Below are 18,107 nucleotides of genomic sequence, written 5' to 3' on the forward strand. Positions count from 1 at the left end.
GCCTGCTTGCGGGGTGGTTCTCCTTCTGCAGGGGGTGGGGTGCTGGTGGCCTGTTGGTCCCGTGGTGGGGCCTCCTGTCCACTAGCGCCGGCGGAGGTGGTAGGCAGTTCTTGGTCCATGCTAGTGTCAGGGGCCCTTTGTCCTGCCACAGTGTCCCGCAATGTGGTGACTACCTGATTCAGAGCCCCTACAATGGTGGCCAGGGCGGAACTGATGTTTCGTAGTTCCTCCTTGAACCCCAAATACTGTTCCTCCTGCAGAAGCTGGATCTCCTGAAACCTGGCCAGGACCGTCACCATTGTCTCCTGGGAGTGGTGGTAGGCTCCCATGATGGAGGAGAGGGCCTCGTGGAGAGTGGGTTCCCTGGGCCTGTACACCCCCTGTCGCACAGCAGCCCTCCCAGTTCCCCTGTTTCCCTGTGCCTCTGTCCCCTGGACCGTGTGCCCACTACCACTGCCCCCAGGTCCCTGTTGTTGTTGGGGTCGGGGGTTAACCTGGGTGCCCTGTAGTGGTGGACACACCGCTGATTGACGTGTCCTGGGGACTGAGGAATGGGCCTGCTGGGTGGGTGCTGTGCTGGTGTTCCCAGAGGAGGAAAGGTCTGCTATGGGCTGTGGCTGTTTGAGGGGAACCGACTGTCCCGAGGTCCCCGATGGGCCGGGCTGGTCATCTAGATCCAGGTCGACAGAGTTGCTGTCCTCACTGTGGGCCTCTTCTGGGGGTGGAGTGGACATTTGTGGACCGCGGTGACGTGGCGTTCAGGTCCTGCAGGGGTGTAAAAGTATGGTTATTGCATTTGTGTGTGCCATAGCGTATAATGGGTGGGTGCCCTTGTACCCCAGTGCTGGCATTCCCGTGAGGGGGCTTTTGTGACAGTGATTTGGTGGGGAATGGGTATGTGCAGTGGGCATGCTTTGGTGATGGGTGTCCATGCTTTGTGGTCGCATGCAGGGCTTGGTGTTGGGATGGGTGGGCTGTGATGGTGAGACATTTGCAAGGAGCAGGATGTGATGGGGTGAGGGTGAGGGTGGGGGTATGAGTTGGCATGCTGGTGGGGTGGGGGGGATGAAGTAGTGAAGATGAGACTTACCAGAGTCCATTCCTCCAGATACTCCTGCTAGGCCCTCAGGATGCAGGATCGCCAAGACTTGCTCCTCCCATGTTGTAAATTCTGGGGGAGGAGGTGGGGGTCCGCCGCCAGTCCACTGCACCGCGATGTTGTGCCTGGATACCATAGAACGCACCTTCCCCTGTAGGTCGTTCCACCGCTTCCTGATGTCGTCCCTATTTCTTGGGTGCTGTCCCACAGCGTTGACCCTATCGACTATTCTGCCCCAGAGCTCCATCTTCCTGGCAATGGTGGTGTGCTGCACCTGTGTCCCGAAGAGCTGTGGCTCTACACGTACAATTTCCTCCACCATGACCCTGAGTTCATACTCGGAGAGGGTGTCTTTGCGGTGCCATGGGGTGGTGTGGGTGATGTGTGGGGTGGATTGTGTGGTGATGTGTATTGGTGTGTTGTGTGAAGTGCATGGAAATATTGCTGGGTGAAAGTAAAATGCGCGTCTGGGTGCTCAGTTCTCTTTTTCTCAGTGCGTGGTCCCGATTCTGAAGAAGTGGGGGTTTGTGTGTGCTGTGGGTGTGTGTTTTATATTGTAATGGGTGTGTGGGAGTGGTGTGTGTATGTGTGTCAGGTGTGTGTTTTTCGATTTGTCCAATGTGGATGTGTTTTGTAAATGTGTGTGTATTTTGAGCGCGGCGGTGTGTACCGCCAATGGATTACCGCGGTTGAAAGACCGCCGCGTGGATTCGTGGGTCGTGATAGTGTGGGCGTATTTCTGTTGGCGTGATGGTGGAGGTTTGGTCATCGCCAGTTTCTCGCTGTCCTTTGGTGTGGTGGACTTTTGTGGATGTCTGCATTTTGGCGGTTTGCCTGTTGTGGGTCAGAATGACCGTGGCGGTTTACCGCGGCCGCGGCGGTATGTTGGCGGTCTTCTGACAGCGGTAAGCGGCTTTTACCGCCAAGGTTGGAATGACCCCCTATGTGGTGTATTTTTGTAGTGTTATATGGTGTTAGTGTATGATTTATTGCACAAATACTTTACACATTGCCTTCTGAGTTAAGCATGGCTGCTCATTGCCAAGCTACCAGAGGTTGGGCACAGGATCATTTGGATTGTGTGTGACTTACACTGACTAGAGTGAGGGTCCTTGCTTGGACAGGGGTAAGCTGACTGCCAACCAAAGACCCCATTTCTAACTGGTATTTATTTGGGTGACACAGTACCAAATATTTCTTAGAGCCAATACTTTTTCTGGAGGTAAGAATTATACACAATATATACACTAGATACCAAATTAAGGCAAGTAATAAGACATAGGATAGGGCAAACAATAGGAAATGCTATAGAACGCAATTGGAGAAAATAGGTCTGGGGCAACACAAACCATATACTAAGAAAGTGGAATGCAAATCACAGATTCACCCCTAGACAGGTGTAGTGTGTGCAGAATTGCTTGAAGAGTAAGAATACAATAAGGGTAAGTAAATTACCCCCCGAGTGCCCAGAAAAGCAGGAGTAAAGTACTGGAAGTTTCCATAGGAAAACTACACTATGCTACAGGATGAGGGGGCTCTCAGCCCTTCAGAGAGACCTCAGAGCACCAGATAGCACCCACAAGAGTCCCGGGACACAGGGACAAAGGAGATGCAAAATGTGGTTGGTGCAGCTCTACAAAGGAAGGTCCAATACTGCTGGAGAGCAACTCAGTGAGTTGAGCATCGCAGGATGGAGTGCTGGGGACCTGGGCCAGGCTGTGCACAAAGGAATCTTGGAAATAGTGCACAGAGGCCTCAGGAAGTGAAAAAGACACAGTGCACAGGGGTACTGTCATTCTGGGGGAAAGCAAGGCCTTACCTCCTCCAAATTGCGACAGCAGGACATCAGGACAGTCTGTGTCCAAGGAGCATGCTCGTCCCCAGGAGAGGAGTCCAAGAGAATGGTAGTTGACTTAGAAGGTGCATTGTGGATACTTTGTTGCTTTTTCAGTGGTTCCTGGAGCAGGCTGCAGTTGATCCGCGGTCAGAGGATGAAGTAGAGGATGAAGTAGTAGATGCAGAGGATTCCTGCTGAAAACATGCAAGTAGAATCTGAAGAGAACCCACAGGAGAGACCCTAAATAGCCCTGAGAGGGGTATTGGCTACCTTATCAGCTAAGGAACTATCAGGAGGGGTGTCTGACATCACCTGCTGGCACTGGACACTCAGAGCCCTCCAGAGTGCCCCCACACCTTGTAAAGCAAAATGGCTGAAGTCTGGGACACCCTGGAGGGGCTCTGGGCACCACCCCAAGGGTGGTGATGAACAGGGGAGTGGTCACTACCATTTCCTTTGTCCAGTTTTGTGACAGTGCAGGGAGAAGGGGTCCCTGAACCAGTGTACATTGGCGTATGCAAGGAGGGCACCATCTGTGCCATTCAAAGCATTTCCAGAGGGTGGGGGAGGCTACCCCTCCCCAGTCATGGAGTGCGCCACCCATCAGGGCTGCCAGTCTCCCCAGCCTGTAACACCTATTTCCAAAGGGAGAGGGTGTAACACCCTGCTCCCAAAGGAATTGCTTTGTTCTGCTTTCCTGGGACTGAGGTTCTCAGACCTCAGGAGGGCAGAACCCTGTCTGTGAGGTGGCAGCAGCTGTAGCTGCAGTGCAAGCCTTAGAGAGCTGGTTTGGCAGTACTGGGGGTCCATGGTGGAGCCCCCAGGATGCACGGAATTGGCTCCCCAATGACAGATTTGGAATGGGGGGAAAATTCCATGATCTTAGACATGTTACATGGCCATATTCGGAGTTACCATTGTGAAGCTACATATAAGTATTGACCTATATGTAGTGCATGCGTGTAATGGCGTCCCCACACTCACAAAGTTCCAGGAAATGGCCGTGAACTATGTGGGGGCACCTTTGTAGTGCAAGGGTCCCCTCACACTTAGTAACTTTGCACCTAACCTTCAGCAAGTGAAGGTTAGACATATAGGTGACATATAAGTTACTCAAGTGCAGTGAAAGTGGCTGTGAAATAATGTGTGCACTATTTCACGCAGGCTGCAGTGGCAGTCCTGTGAAAGGGTTTGTCTGAGCTCCTTATGGGTGGCAAAAGAAATGCTACAGCCCATGAGGATCCCCTGGAACCCTAATACCCTGGGTACCTAGGTACTATATACAAGGAACTTATAAGGGTGGTCCAGTGTGCCCTTTTGAAATTGGTAAATGAGGTCACTAGCCTATAGTGACAAATTTAAAAGCAGAGAGAGCATAAGCACTGAGGTTATGGTTAACAGAGTCTCATTGACATAGTGAAGCACTACTGACAACATACACATTAGGCCACAAACTATGAGCACAAACAGGCCAAAAGTGGAGGTAACCAGGCTAGAAAGAGGCTACTTTCTCACACCAAGTTCTCACAAAGATTATACTTAAACTGGACATAACTGACTTGTACAAGCATTCAGTCTGCAAGTTCCAGGACACATGAGTGGTCAATTAAGCACATGTGGTGGGGTGTACATCCTTTAGCATCTTGCCAGCAAAGGACATCAAGGGAAGCCCACATGGAGCTTTACCAATGTTGGTAGATATCGATCTGAATTATGGGGTTAGGAAAATCAGCAATGTTCACCTGGAAGTGCAGCAGTTGTTATTTTTCTTCAAAATGGAGGTCAGGCACATGATGCTCGTCAGTGTTTAAAATATGGGCACTGTAGGTGCACCATGAAGAGACCAGTGAAAACCCAATTAGTTGAGAGAGGCAAAAGTAGATAACTAATGCTCTCTTTTGTGGTAGTGTGGGCGAGCAGTTAGGCTTATCAGAAAGTAGTGCAAAGCATTTGTTGTCCACATAGTAGCAATGAATGAGACAGACACTCAAAGAATAAATATGAGACCAATTTAGAAAAACAAATAACACTTCTTATTATAGATACTTTAAAACCAAGAACTTTACAAAGGAGTAAGTACTGATTTTGTGCTTAAAAGTTACAGGTGAATTCAAACATGCACCTTTACTCAAAATGCAATCCTGTGGAGAGAATAGTCAATAATGCATAAAGGTAAGTACAGGTTTTGGGGTTTCACCATCTTGGTTTAGAGAGGTAGAGACCCAAGATCCAAAGTACAACCAGCAATTTATCAGGAGCTCCCGGAATTCTACCAGGAGCAGGTTGCTGGTGCAGTTGTAGATGGGCACGCTATAAAGAGGGGAGACCACCTAAAAACAGGCTGCATAGGGGGACTTGGGGTCAAGTCCGAGAGCACCCAATTGGGGGCGTGGGTCACAAGTGGCCTTAGAGCAAGGGGACACAGCTTGTTCTTCAGGACCTGGGCCGGTCAGCACGGGTGCAGAGTAGATAGGGCGTCTGGGAACTGTGCACCAAAGGGCCCCTCACCATCAGGGTCAACCAGCTGGCAAATCAGGGCAACTGGGCCACTCACAAGGTGGGTCTCAGTGTTGCTGATGTCCCTAGATGGCTGCTTTGTCCTGGCCAAAGTGAGAATCCCAACTGTACTCTCACTGTTGATGTTCGGTACAAGGCACCCGATACCCCAGGGATAGGTGCTGCACACATCCGGTGGGTCCAGCTGTCTTTCCACCTATTAGGGAGACAGTACTGATCCTCCAGAGCATTGGTACCTCCACCTGGTCATCTAGGGTGCCGGTAAGGGCCGGGGAGCTGCAAGGTAGTGGACCAGACTCTGCTCTTTGGTGACTGTGGCTGCAGGGATATAACTCCTCTACTCGAAGGGAGTCTGGCAGTGGTTTTTAAAGTGCCGACAGGCTACCCAAGGCTTTGGTAGGTCTCCAGCTTGCAGGACGAGTCACTCTGTTGTGACTGACAGAGAGAGGTGCAGGCAGGCAAAGTTTTGCACCAAAAACGTCCACAGCTCTTCTGCTGTTCTCACCAGACAGAGGCGCTTCTTTGTCCTTCTCTTGATCCATTGAATCTAGGTTCTTGGTTTCAGGGGGACCATCTAAATACTCAATTTAGGGGCATTACAGAGCCCCTCCATCTTCCAGTCCCAGTGTGTCTAAGAAACTCTTCCTGGCTAACATTGACCTCTTCCCTACACCTCCCCCCGTCCTTCCCTTAGGGCCAGGCTTTCCAGGTCCCAGCCCAGCACCTCAGCCACCAAATCCCCAGGCACAGTGGTGCCAGCAACTGCGGGGTCATGGAGTGCGCCACCCATCAGGGCTGCCAGTCTGCCACGTAGCGAGGGCATTCCGCCACCTGCCGAGGTGAAAAAGGTGCCCACATCCCGGAGGGAGAAGCTGAAAGTACCAGCCACCAAGGGCTCAGCAAAAGCAAATGGGATAGTGGCAAGACAACTGCGGCACCATCAAAGCTGGGGATGGGCCAAAAGCTGAAGAGCAGGTCTGGAGAGGGCATGGTGGCACCGACAGAGGGACCAGTGTCACACTTTCTGTCCACAACCACGCCAACCTGTATGGTGGCGAACACCGCTAGCTGCCCCGCCTCCACAACCACCACCACGACCGACACCTGCACCATCATCTGCACCACCCCGGCACGTCTACAGCCTCAGCGACAGTCCCCAGCCTCTTCCCCAGTGGGCAGTCGTCCGAGGCTGCAGGAAACATCCTGCTGTGTCCCTCTGCAGGTGCTGACCCATGCACCACCGCCAGCACAGCCACAAGCACCGCCGCAAGCCCCTCCGCGACAGACACCGCCGCAAGCACCACCACCAGCCCCACGGCGTCCTCGGACACAGGCACCACCGCTGACATGGCTACCATCCCAGTGGTCAGTCGTCTGAGGCTGGAGAAGAGTTCCTGGACCCAGGTCAGCTTCCCTCTTCGACTCCTGCCAAGGATCGACTGCCTGCAAAACCTCAACAAAGTAGCAAGACGACTACCAGCAACATTGTAGCGCCTCATCCTGCCGACTTTCTTGACTGTTTCCTGGTGGTGCCTGCTCTGAGGGCTGTCTGCCTTCACCCTGCACTGGAAGCCAAGAAGAAATCTCCCGTGGGTCGACGGAATCTTTCCCCTGCTAACACAGGCACCAAAAGACTGCATCACCGGTCCTCTGGGTTTCCTCTCATCCTGACGAGCGTGGTCCCTGGAACACAGGAGCTGGGTCCAAGTGTCTCCCACATTCCAGTGGCCCTTCAGTCCAAGTTTGGTGGAGGTAAGTCCTTGCCTCCCCACGCTAGACTGCAAATCTGTGTACTGCGTGATTTGCAGCTGCTCCGGCTTCTGTGCACTTCTCCAAGGATTCCTTTGTGCACAGCCTAGCCTGGGTCCCCAGCACTCTGTTCTGTAGTGCTCTGAGTTAAACTCCTACATCGTGGGGCCCTCCTTTTGTGGCTCCGGTTACACCAATCTTCTAAGTGCCTGCTCTGGTACTTCTGTGGGTGCTGCCTGCTTCTGCGGGGGCTCTCTGAGTAGCTGGGTGCAACCTCTGTCTCCTCCTCCTAGGGGCGATATCCTGGTCCTTCCTGGTCCCCAGCAGCACCCAAAAACCTCTACAGCAACCCTTGCAGCTAGTAAGGCTTGTTTGCGGTATTTCTGTGTGGAAACACTTCAGCAACATCCAGCACGCCGTGGGACATCTTCCATCCAAAGGAGAAGTTCCTAGCCCTTTTCGTTGTTGCAGAATCTTCAGCTTCTTCCACCCAGAGGCAGCCCTTTTGCACCTTCATCTGAGGTTTCCTGGGCTCCTTCCCCCCCTGGACACTATCTTGACTCTTGGACTTGGTCCCATTGCCTTGCAGGTCCTCACATCCAGGAATCCATCTTCAGTGTTTTGCTGGTGCTTGTGGTTCTTGCAGAATCCCCCTATCGCGACTATTGTGTCTTTCTGGGGTAGTAGGGTAACTTTACTCCTACTTTCTAGGGTCCTGGGGTGGGGTATTTTGAACACCCTTACTGTTTTCTTACAGTCCCAGTGACCCTCTACAACTTCCCATAGGTCTGGGGTCCATTCGTGATTCGCATTCCACTTTTGGAGTGTATGGTTTGTGTTGCCCCTAGACCTATGTTTGCCTATTGCATCCTATTGTGATTCTACATTGTGTGCACTACTTTTCTTACTGTTACTTACCTATTTTGGGTTTGAGTACATATAACTTGTGTATCTTACTTACCTCCTAAGTGAGGGTATTCTCTGAGATACTTTTGGCATATTGTCACTAAAATAAAGTACCTTTATTTTACCTAACTCTGAGTATTGTGTTTTCTTGTGATATTGTGCTATATGATATAAGTGGTATAGTAGTAGCTTTGTATGTCTCCTAGTTCAGCCTAAGCTGTTTTGCCATAGCTACCTTTTATCAGCCTAGGCTGCTAGAAACACCTCTGTTCTACTAATAAGGGATAACTGGACCTGGCACAGGGTGTAAGTACCACAAGGTACCCACTATAAGCCAGGCCAGCCTCCTACAGTGACCATTTTTAACAATTCTAATTGGCACACTGGAACACCCTTATAATTCCCTAGTATATGGTACCTAGGTTCCCAGGGTATTGGGGTTCCAGGAGATCCCTATGGGCTGCAGCATTTCTTTTGCCACCCATAGGGAGCTCAGACAATTCTTACAAAGGACTGCCACTGTAGCCTGAGTGAAATAACATCCGCGTTATTTCACAGCCATTTTACACTACACTTAAGTAACTTATAAGTCACCTATATGTCTAACCCTCACTTGGTGAAGGTTAGGTGGAAAGTTACTGATTGTGAGGGCACACTTGCACTAGCAAAGGTGCCCCCACATAGTTAAGGGCAATTTCCCCGGACTTTGTTAGTGCGGGGACGCCATTACAAGCGTGCACTACAAATAGGTTAATACCTATATGTAGCTTCACAATGTAAGTCTGCATATGGCCAGTTACAAAAATCAGTCAGATTGAATGTTATAATAGAGTGGCACTTACGGCCTTCTTTACAGTCTGGTAGGTGGTATACTCCACAACAAACATGGGAAATAGTTTGTCCACTTTACTAAGTGTGAGTTAATGCCCATGGCAGTTGTAGTACAACATTCATGATGAAATATTTCATCCCAAAACCAAAATAAAATGATGGACAGAATGTTGAAACTTTTCAAACACTAACCCGCAGCCACAGATCTGGGTTTCATCCATCGTTATTTTTTCTCATCACGTCAACCCAGTTTGGACCCAGCCATATGCATATCAGTCTTAACCCTGCTCCACATGGGAACAGTCCGCCCCAAAACTGCCAAGCAAGGTCCTCCCATGATAGGAAACAAGCACCTTGGGATCGGTTTTGGGGTATCACTCCTCCTCAGCCAGGCTAGCATGAATCCAGCTGTGCAGAGAGCAAGGAACCCATGTCTGGGCATACCTGTGCCATTTAGGGCTCACATAGAAAAACAAAAATAAAGCGATGGATGGAGTGTTGAAACTTTTCAAAACACAGCTCCGGTCACAGATCTGGGGTTAATCTATCATTAATTTGCTTGCCACATCACCTCAGTTTGAATGCAGCAATATGCATATCAGTCTTTGCCCTTCTCCCCATGGGACCTGACCTGCCCAAACTGCAAAGCTAGGTCCTCCCTGGACTGGAAAAAAGCATCCTGGTTTTGGGGTATCACCCCTCATAAGCCAGGCTAGCTTGAATCCAGTGGTGCAGCACTGATTAGGGTTGATACTAGAGCGGGCGGAGGTCACAGAGCTTCACTCTGCAGAATACTCATTGGAATTCTGCAGAGTTCTGCATGCAGGCGGGGTAGTACTCATCCACCCTAGTTATAATGCCTCATGTCTCATACTGCCACACGCTGCGCCAGTAAGAGGGTGGGTGATAGGCAAGGGTATTATTACATTTTTTTTCCATTTTGTTTTGCTGTATTTGTTCATCAATCACTGATGGGTAAGAGAAGGACTACAGGAAAAAAAACACCACCTTCAGGTAGCCTGACTCAGGGGGTCATTCCAACCTTGACGGGCGGCTACTGCCGCCCGCCAGGTGGAAACCGCCATTTGGCCGCCATGCGGCCAAATTTCCGCGGTCCCCATTCCAACATTCCCGCTGGGCCGGCGGGCGCTAACCAAGTTAGCGCCCGCCGGCCCAGCGGGAATGAGGCCGCAACACAGGAGCCGGCTGCGAATGGAGCTGGCGGTGTTGCGGCGGTGCGACGGGTGCAGTTGCTAGGCAGACAGTGAAAAGCTGGCTGGGGCCCTGTTAGGGGACCCCTGTACTGCCCATGCCAGTGGCATGGGCAGTGCAGGGGCCCCCAGGGGCCCCAGGACACCCCTTACCGCCAGCCTTTTCCTGGCGGTGAAAACCGCCAGAAACAGGCTGGCGGTAAGGGGGTCAGAATCCCCAGGGCAGTGCTGCAGCGCTGCCCTGGCGGATTCTCCCAGCTTGGGCAAAAACGGCGGAAAACCGCCAGCCCCGGCGGGGCGTCAGAATGGGGATTGAAGCACCGCCAGCCTGTTGGCGGTGCTTCCGTCATTCTTGCCCTGGCGGTCCAAGACCGCCAGGGTCAGAATGACCCCCTCAATGTTAGATGAGGCCGCCCAGGCTCATACAGTTAAGTCTCCTTACCTCACTGGAGTGTAAATTGTAAATAAAGCATATTTAAATGAACACCATTTTTGAAAATTAAGATGGTTATACCTATATATTGGAAGCAAATAATTAAATAGAATGACCCTTGAGTTTATTATATCATATGCATTTTCACATGCTTTGCTGAAAATCAAGCCTAGATAATTCGAGAGAAACCCCAATGTCAGAGCGGATGTATAAAATAGTGCTCATGTACACTTCCTGCACGGAAGTTCTTGGAGAGCTGCCAGTCTTTGATGCAAATCGAACTCCAAAGTGTACCGGTCATAGAAAAAAAAAAAAAAAAAAAACAGATCGGGTAACTCTAGTCACTTTACGTCTCCTTTAGATGCATTTACAATAGAGGTCACTTTTGGTCAATATGAACATAATTAGAAACAGAAATGTGTTTTAAAAGAAATATTGGTCACTCCTATTCTGATTGTTTTAACAATTGTGTGTTTGTAGAGCTGCAAAAAAAAGGGAACTTTCGAGCCCCATTCCTTTGGCAGATAAACAAAGTAAGAGCGGGCTTCGGTGTAAAAATTCATTCTATTCAGGAATCTATGACGAAAAAGTTTTCCAATTACATTATGCGGGCCGGCAAGCCTCCTAGACTGTGCCAGCAACTCAGTTTTATTAACATCATTGCAGTTTTTGTCTTTGGACCTTTAATTTCAAGCAAGCAAAGAAGCATTTCTGTAGAATCTGTCAGCCGCGGCTCCTCTGCTATGGCGGAGGAGCGTCAGCTTCTGCCAGTGGTAGCTGCTGCAAACCTTTAACAAGGAAACAATAATAAACTGTTTATTATTATTTCGTTGTTAAAGGGGCGGGCCATGGGGATGACAGGGGCAAGGGGTAGTGCACTGCCATCTCAGGCCGGCCAAACACACATGTGCAGTGTGCTGTTTCCGACCCAGCACTGTGTTCTTGGGCAGACACAGCTCCCAATCTGCCTGGGAGTGCGCTTGCTGGGCGCTCCTGCCAATCCAAATGCTGCATTGGCCACAGGGTAGGCTGGGAGCCTGTGCCTGCTGAGGGGATAGAGGAAAATCATGGCACAGCAGGGAAGTTTTTTAAAAACTATTTTAATTTTTTTATATTATTACTATTTCCCCTGACACACGCCGCCCAACCCCTTTTAACACCCGTGAGCCACAACTGGTATCTGTACTTCGTATATGAGGCATTTTATTTCCCAAGTTTTATGTACTTTCAAGAATGTTGCATTTAAATTTCATTTTTTATTTTATTCAATAGCAACTACCCACTAATAAAGCTGGGAACGCCATAGCACGGTTGCACAGCATGAAGTGGTTTGTAGGCAGCGGCAGGCTACCCTAACAGGAATGGAAAGAGACAAAAGCCTGTTTGTAGCTTCTCTGGGGAACTGCAAACAACAGCAGAACTTTGTGTTTGGTGGAGGTGATGATTAGTAAAGTATCAACGAGAGAGAATGACCGGTGCCTCTGAAGAAAAGTAAACGTGGAAAGCAATACACAAAAAGCCATGTCATGGGCTGATGTATATGACCCAACTAAAAGGAGTACACCGGGAAAGGTTACTCATTTGCACAGCTGACTCCTAGTCTTGATCAACACCACTCTCCATGGCTTCACAGTCCCTCCCTAACTCAAGCAACTCTCCCGCACCAGGAGCTCCCTCCCTATCACCCAAAATTGATGTCACAAACACACTCGGGTCACATGACAGTCCTGTACCACTCAACAAGTTCTTCCCCCCCCTTCTGAAGCAGCGGCTCCATGAGTGACTGGCGACTTCAGCCAGCTAGAAGTGCTATTGGTTTAATTTGTCAGACGTTTCTGGTCCAGGGAAGACCTAGCCTGGCAGTTTGGGCTGGACTGTTCCCATGGGGAACAGGGTCAGGACTTATTTGCATATGGCTGGGTCCAAACTGGGGTGGCATGGTGAGCAAAAGAATGATGGATTAGACCCTGATCTGTGACTGGGGATGAGTGTTTGAAATGTTTCTGCACTCCGTCCATCATCCTTTTGTGTTGCTAAAGTGTATGCCCTGGTGTGGGTCCCTTGCTTACAATGCCACTGTATTCAAGCAAGCTTGGCTGATGAGCGGTGATACCCCGAAACCTGTCCCAGGATACTTGTTTCTGGTCCAGGGAGGACCTGGCCTGGCAGTTCGGGCTGGACTATTCCCATGGGGAACCGGGTCAAAACTGATTTGCGTATGGCTGTGTCCAAACTAGGATGGCATGGTGAGCAAAAAAACGATGGACTAAACCCAGAACTGTGACTGGGGGTGAGTGTTTGAAAAGTGTCAGCACTCCATCTTTCATCCTTTTGTGTTGCTAAAGTCACCATAGGTGGCCAGGGTATGTCCTGAAGTTGGACCCTTGAAAGCTGTGCCACTGGGTTCAAGCTAGCCTGGCTGATGAGGGATGATACCCTGAAACTGGTCCCACAGTTGCTTGTTTCCAGTCCAGAAAGGACCTGGCCTGGCAGTTCAGGCTTGACTTTTCCCATGGGGAACAGGGTCAAAACTGATTTGCCTAAGGCTGGGTTCAAACTGGGGTGGCATGGTGAGCAAAAAAATGATGGATTAAGCCCAGATCTGTGGCTGGGGGTGAGTGTTTGATAAGTTTCAGTAATCTGTCCATTAACCTTTTTGTGTTACTGAAGTATCTGATCCACAATGCAATAAATCAGATCAAGTGTTTTGATGCCACACTACTTTAAATTGAATTGTTCAACAGTACCTTGACTTGTAAAGTGTTAGAAGAAATATTTTATGATGTCACATTATTTACACACTAGTCTATTAACATTGTTTAGAGTGATTCAAAATATCTTTGTTGTGTGTATACTTTGATACTTTTTTCTTTACTATTTTCCTGATGAGTCCATATTTCGGCCTGTAGCTTCTCCGCAGAGCAAATGAGATAGACACTGGCAATCCTTTGGGGGATCAGTAGGAGGTCTACTTGGTGGCTGAAACAGAAAACATGGATGCAAAATGACTCAGTGACACTGAGAATGGCCATGAGACAACATCGCCTTCTGAAATGGAGGAATATGACTTTGACCAGACCATTAGAGTAGCGACACAAACATTGACACCAACATCGTTGGCACCTTTGTCCATAAACTGCACTCAAAATACTAGAAGCACCACCTTCACTCTAGCTCGCCTACCAAGTTAAAAGGCAGATCAAAGATGGACAGGGTCTGCCTCACCCTGGAGACCTCTCCCCTGCTCCCACCCCACCAACACTAGAATCACTAGTATAATATGAGGCATTGTTGGATGTCATCCAGAGTGTCAGTAAAAGACTGGAGAGAAGAATTGACACCCAGGGGGCATTTGCTCTACCCTGTGTCCCCAACAGTGAGGCCCTGACAGTTCTCGTGCTTCCTCAGTTCAAGTGGTGCCATGAAACCTCACCTAATACTTCCACCTGCTCTACCTGACTCCATTACTCAATCTGACCCCATTCCTCCACCTTCAACAATTCCTCCACCTCCATTAATTTCTCCACCTGTCCTAAAACCTCAGCATGTCCAAAGAACTTACCATGCCTCAAGGCCTCACCATACCCCAAGACATCCACTTAAGCCAAGGCATTCAACCATGGAAGAACTAGGCCCTGTTCATCTTGTTCTTCCCCCCCAAAATCTTGAATATCATGAAGACTCCTTCCGGCCCCCAAAAATATATGTGCCCGGTTGACCTTCTGCATCCCAAAGATTTCCAGAAGAAGCTCTAATATATCAAACAGACCTCAGGCAGTGGACAATGAATGGACGGTTTTGGTGGCCCAAAGTGTGGAATACAAATATTAGGCAGCAGACATCGGAGTGAAATAAAGCTAGAAAGTAAGATTCTGATGGGTGCTTGGGCAAGGGTATAACTTATGTCTAGCAACGCAAATGATAACTGGTGAATATCAGTGTTTTTTATTTTACATTGAAGACATAACCTCAGTTCCACTGCATATTTTTTCAGTTAAATTTTGGAGTTTTTGGAAACATTAGTGTCCTAAAATCAAAGATAAGTATAACCTACCATTAACAGCCATTTTTCAGTACAATATATTTTCATGCTATCCTGAATCTATGACACATACTGATATCATATACTGAATAGAACCTATAGCCATTAATAGCAGGCTTTGTTATCAGGTCTGAGCTATGGCCAGACTGTACATAATATCCTGCACCATTAATCCCATTGCACATAGTCTTCAGCTAAGCTATGTATAGCAGGCACTGAATATAAGGTTTGCACCAGCTCTTGACATTGAACCCTCTAACTTGTGTTCCCCCACATACAGTGGGCTTGGGATGCAACCCATATGAGACCCTGTAATATCTAGTAAATTATGTGCTGCCTTTAGCTATGTTTATCACTCTCTGGGAATAGGGGTAGGGTTCTGCCTGGCTTTCATCGGCCCCCAACATCAAAGGGTGCACTCTGCACCACCTATGTGCAGCGGCTACTGGAGTTAAGCCCAGCACCCAGAACTAGCCTTCCAATGAAGCTGATCTCAGCATTCTGGCGTAGGGCTCTTGTCATAACCATGTCATGTTCTCAGGACACAAGCCATACCTGGACATCTCTGTGAATTAAAAATCATGGTGCAGGGCTTGGATGAAATCCATAGCCTGAGCGAACAGCTTTTAACCCCTTAGCTGCTGTGCCTCCCCACTTCCCCAGTGCTGAGCCCTTTTTTGGCTATTTGGGGTAGTTTGTGCTTAGACCCCCATATCTTTTTGGGCACATTAGCTATTCATGCCACATTTGTGTCCTTATTTTTCTGAAATTCTGTGAATTGTAAAGGTACCAAGATTTTGTGGGTTCCCCTGGAGGAGACCAAGAAATTAGCCAAAATAAAGCAAAAATGTGTCTCTTTTTAAAGAAAATAGGACAAAAAGTGCAGCAGAAGGAAATATCTATTTTTTTTCCCCTGCAAATGACATGAACAAAGGATTTGCAGAGCTAAAATCACCATCTTCCCAGTATTCGGGAACAGGCAGACTTGAATCAGAAAACCACATTTTTCAAAACAGTTTTGGCATTTTACTGGGACATACCCCATTTTCACTATTTTTTTTGTGCTTTCTGCCTTCTTCCAGTTAGTGACAGAAAGTGGTGTGAAACCAATGGTGGATCCCAGAAAGCTAAACATTTCTGAGCAGTAGACAGAATTCTGAATTCAGCAAGGGGTCATTTGTGTATATCCTTCAAGATTTTCTTACAGAAAGTAACAGTTGAAATCAGAAAATACTGAAATTGAGTTGAAAAAGCAGCCCTTTTTCACTATGGCCCTCATTATGACCCTGGCGGTAAATCCCGCCTACCGCCACGCTGACGAACGCCAACTTACCACCACTGCGGTGAATATTCATTCACCATATTATGACACACACACACCAATGTGACAGAATTCAGCAACAGACACAGATCCGCCAGACCAAAGGTCACCCACACCGTTATGCCAACAGAACAATGCCCACAACATTAAGACCCACGAATCACCACAGCTGACACTCAACAGCGGTAAACCATTGGCGGTACATACCACCACGCTCACAATGGACACCCACAGACAAAGCAACACCACATTGGGCAATTCAAACAACACACACCTGACACCCATGTACAACCACACACCCACACCACTATAAAACACAAACCCACATTACCCACAACCCTTTAGGAATACAATTCATTGGCACAAGACTGACACCAAGACCACTGACAGAACTACATACACACACCACATACACCCAAACATCTTTCAAGCACCCCATTTCACACACCCCAATCAATCAATCAATCAATAATATTTATAAAGCGTGCTACTCACCCATGAGGGTCTCAAGGCGTTAGGGAGGGGGTTACTGCTGCTTGAAGAGCCTGGTCTTGAGCTGCCTCTGGAATGCAAGGTGGTCCTGGGTGGTCTTGAGGTTAGCGGGGAGGGAGTTCCATGTCTTGGCCTCAAGGTAGGAGAAGGATTTCCCACCTGCCGTTGTGCAGCGGATGCGAGGGACGGCAGCGAGTGCGAGGTTGGCGGAGCGAAGTTGATGGGTGGGCGTGTAGAAACTGAGGCGACGGTTGAGGTATTCGGGTCCCTTGTTGTGGAGGGCTTTGTGTGCGTGGGTGAGGAGCCTGAAGGTGATCCTCTTGTTGATGGGTAGCCAGTGCAGGTGTCTCAGGTGGGCGGAGTTGTGGCTGCTGCGGGGTAAGTCGAGGATGAGGTGAGCGGAGGCGTTCTGTATTCGCTGAAGACGTTTCTGGAGTTTTGTGGTGGTTCCTGCGTATAGGGTGTTTCCGTAGACCAGGCGGCTTGTGACGAGGGCGTGGGTCACAGTTTTTCTGGTGTCTGCGGGGATCCAGCGGAAGATCTTACGGAGCATGCGGAGAGTGAGGAAGGAGGAAGACGATACGGCGTTGACTTGTTTGGTCATGGTGAGAAGCGGGTCCAGGATGAATCCGAGGTTGCGTGCGTGGTCTGAGGGGGTAGGAGTGGTGCCTAGGGCCGTGGGCCACCAAGAGTTGTCCCAGGCGGACGGGGTGTTTCCGAGGATGAGGACTTCTTTTTTGTCTGAGTTCAGTTTCAGACGGCTGAGTTTCATCTATTCAGCGACGTCTTTCATTCCATCCTGCAGGTTGGTTTTGGCGATGGTAGGGTCCTTGGTGAGGGAGAGTATCAGCTGGGTGTCGTCGGCGTAGGAGATGATGTTGATGTTGTGTTTGCGTGCGATGTCGGCGAGGGGGCTCATGTAGACATTGAAGAGAGTCGGGCTGAGCGAGGAGCCCTGTGGGACGACGCAGATGATCTCGGTGGGGTCTGAGCGGAACGGCGGGAGGTAGACTCTTTGGGAGCGGTTAGAGAGGAAAGAGGTGATCCAGTCCAGGGCCTGTCCTTGGATACCGGTGGAGTGGAGGCGGGATATTAGGGTTCGGTGGCAGACGGTGTCGAAGGCAGCTGAGAGGTCGAGGAGGATGAGGGCGGCTGTTTCTCCTTTGTCCATCAGAGTTCTGATGTCATCGGTGATTGCGATGAGGGCGGTTTCTGTGCTGTGGTTGGCTCGGAATCCGGACTGGGAGGGGTTGAGTAGGTTGTTGTCTTCAAGGAATTTGGTCAGTTGCTTGTTGACGGTCTTCTCGATGACTTTGGCAGGGAAGGGGAGGAGCGAGATGGGGCGGAAGTTCTTCAGGTCGTTGGGGTCTGCCATAGGTATCTTCAGGAGAGCGTTGACTTCCACGTGTTTCCAGCTCTCGGGGAAGGTGGCAGATGCAAATGAGCTGTTGATGATGGTCTGGAGGTGGGGGGCGATGATGTCGTCAGCTTTGTTGAAGATGAAGTGGGGGCAGGGGTCCGAGGGGGCACCGGAGTGGATGGTGCTCATGGTAGTTTTGGTCTCTTCCATGCTGATATGGGTCCAGGCATTGAGGGTGATGGCTGGGGCAGTGGGTTCTGTGGTGGTTGGTTGGGTCTGGGGACCAAAGCTGTCGTGAAGGTCGGTGAT

This window comes from Pleurodeles waltl, chromosome 6 (genome assembly GCF_031143425.1).
Source record: "Pleurodeles waltl isolate 20211129_DDA chromosome 6, aPleWal1.hap1.20221129, whole genome shotgun sequence".
NCBI classification, from domain to species: Eukaryota; Metazoa; Chordata; class Amphibia; order Caudata; family Salamandridae; genus Pleurodeles; species Pleurodeles waltl.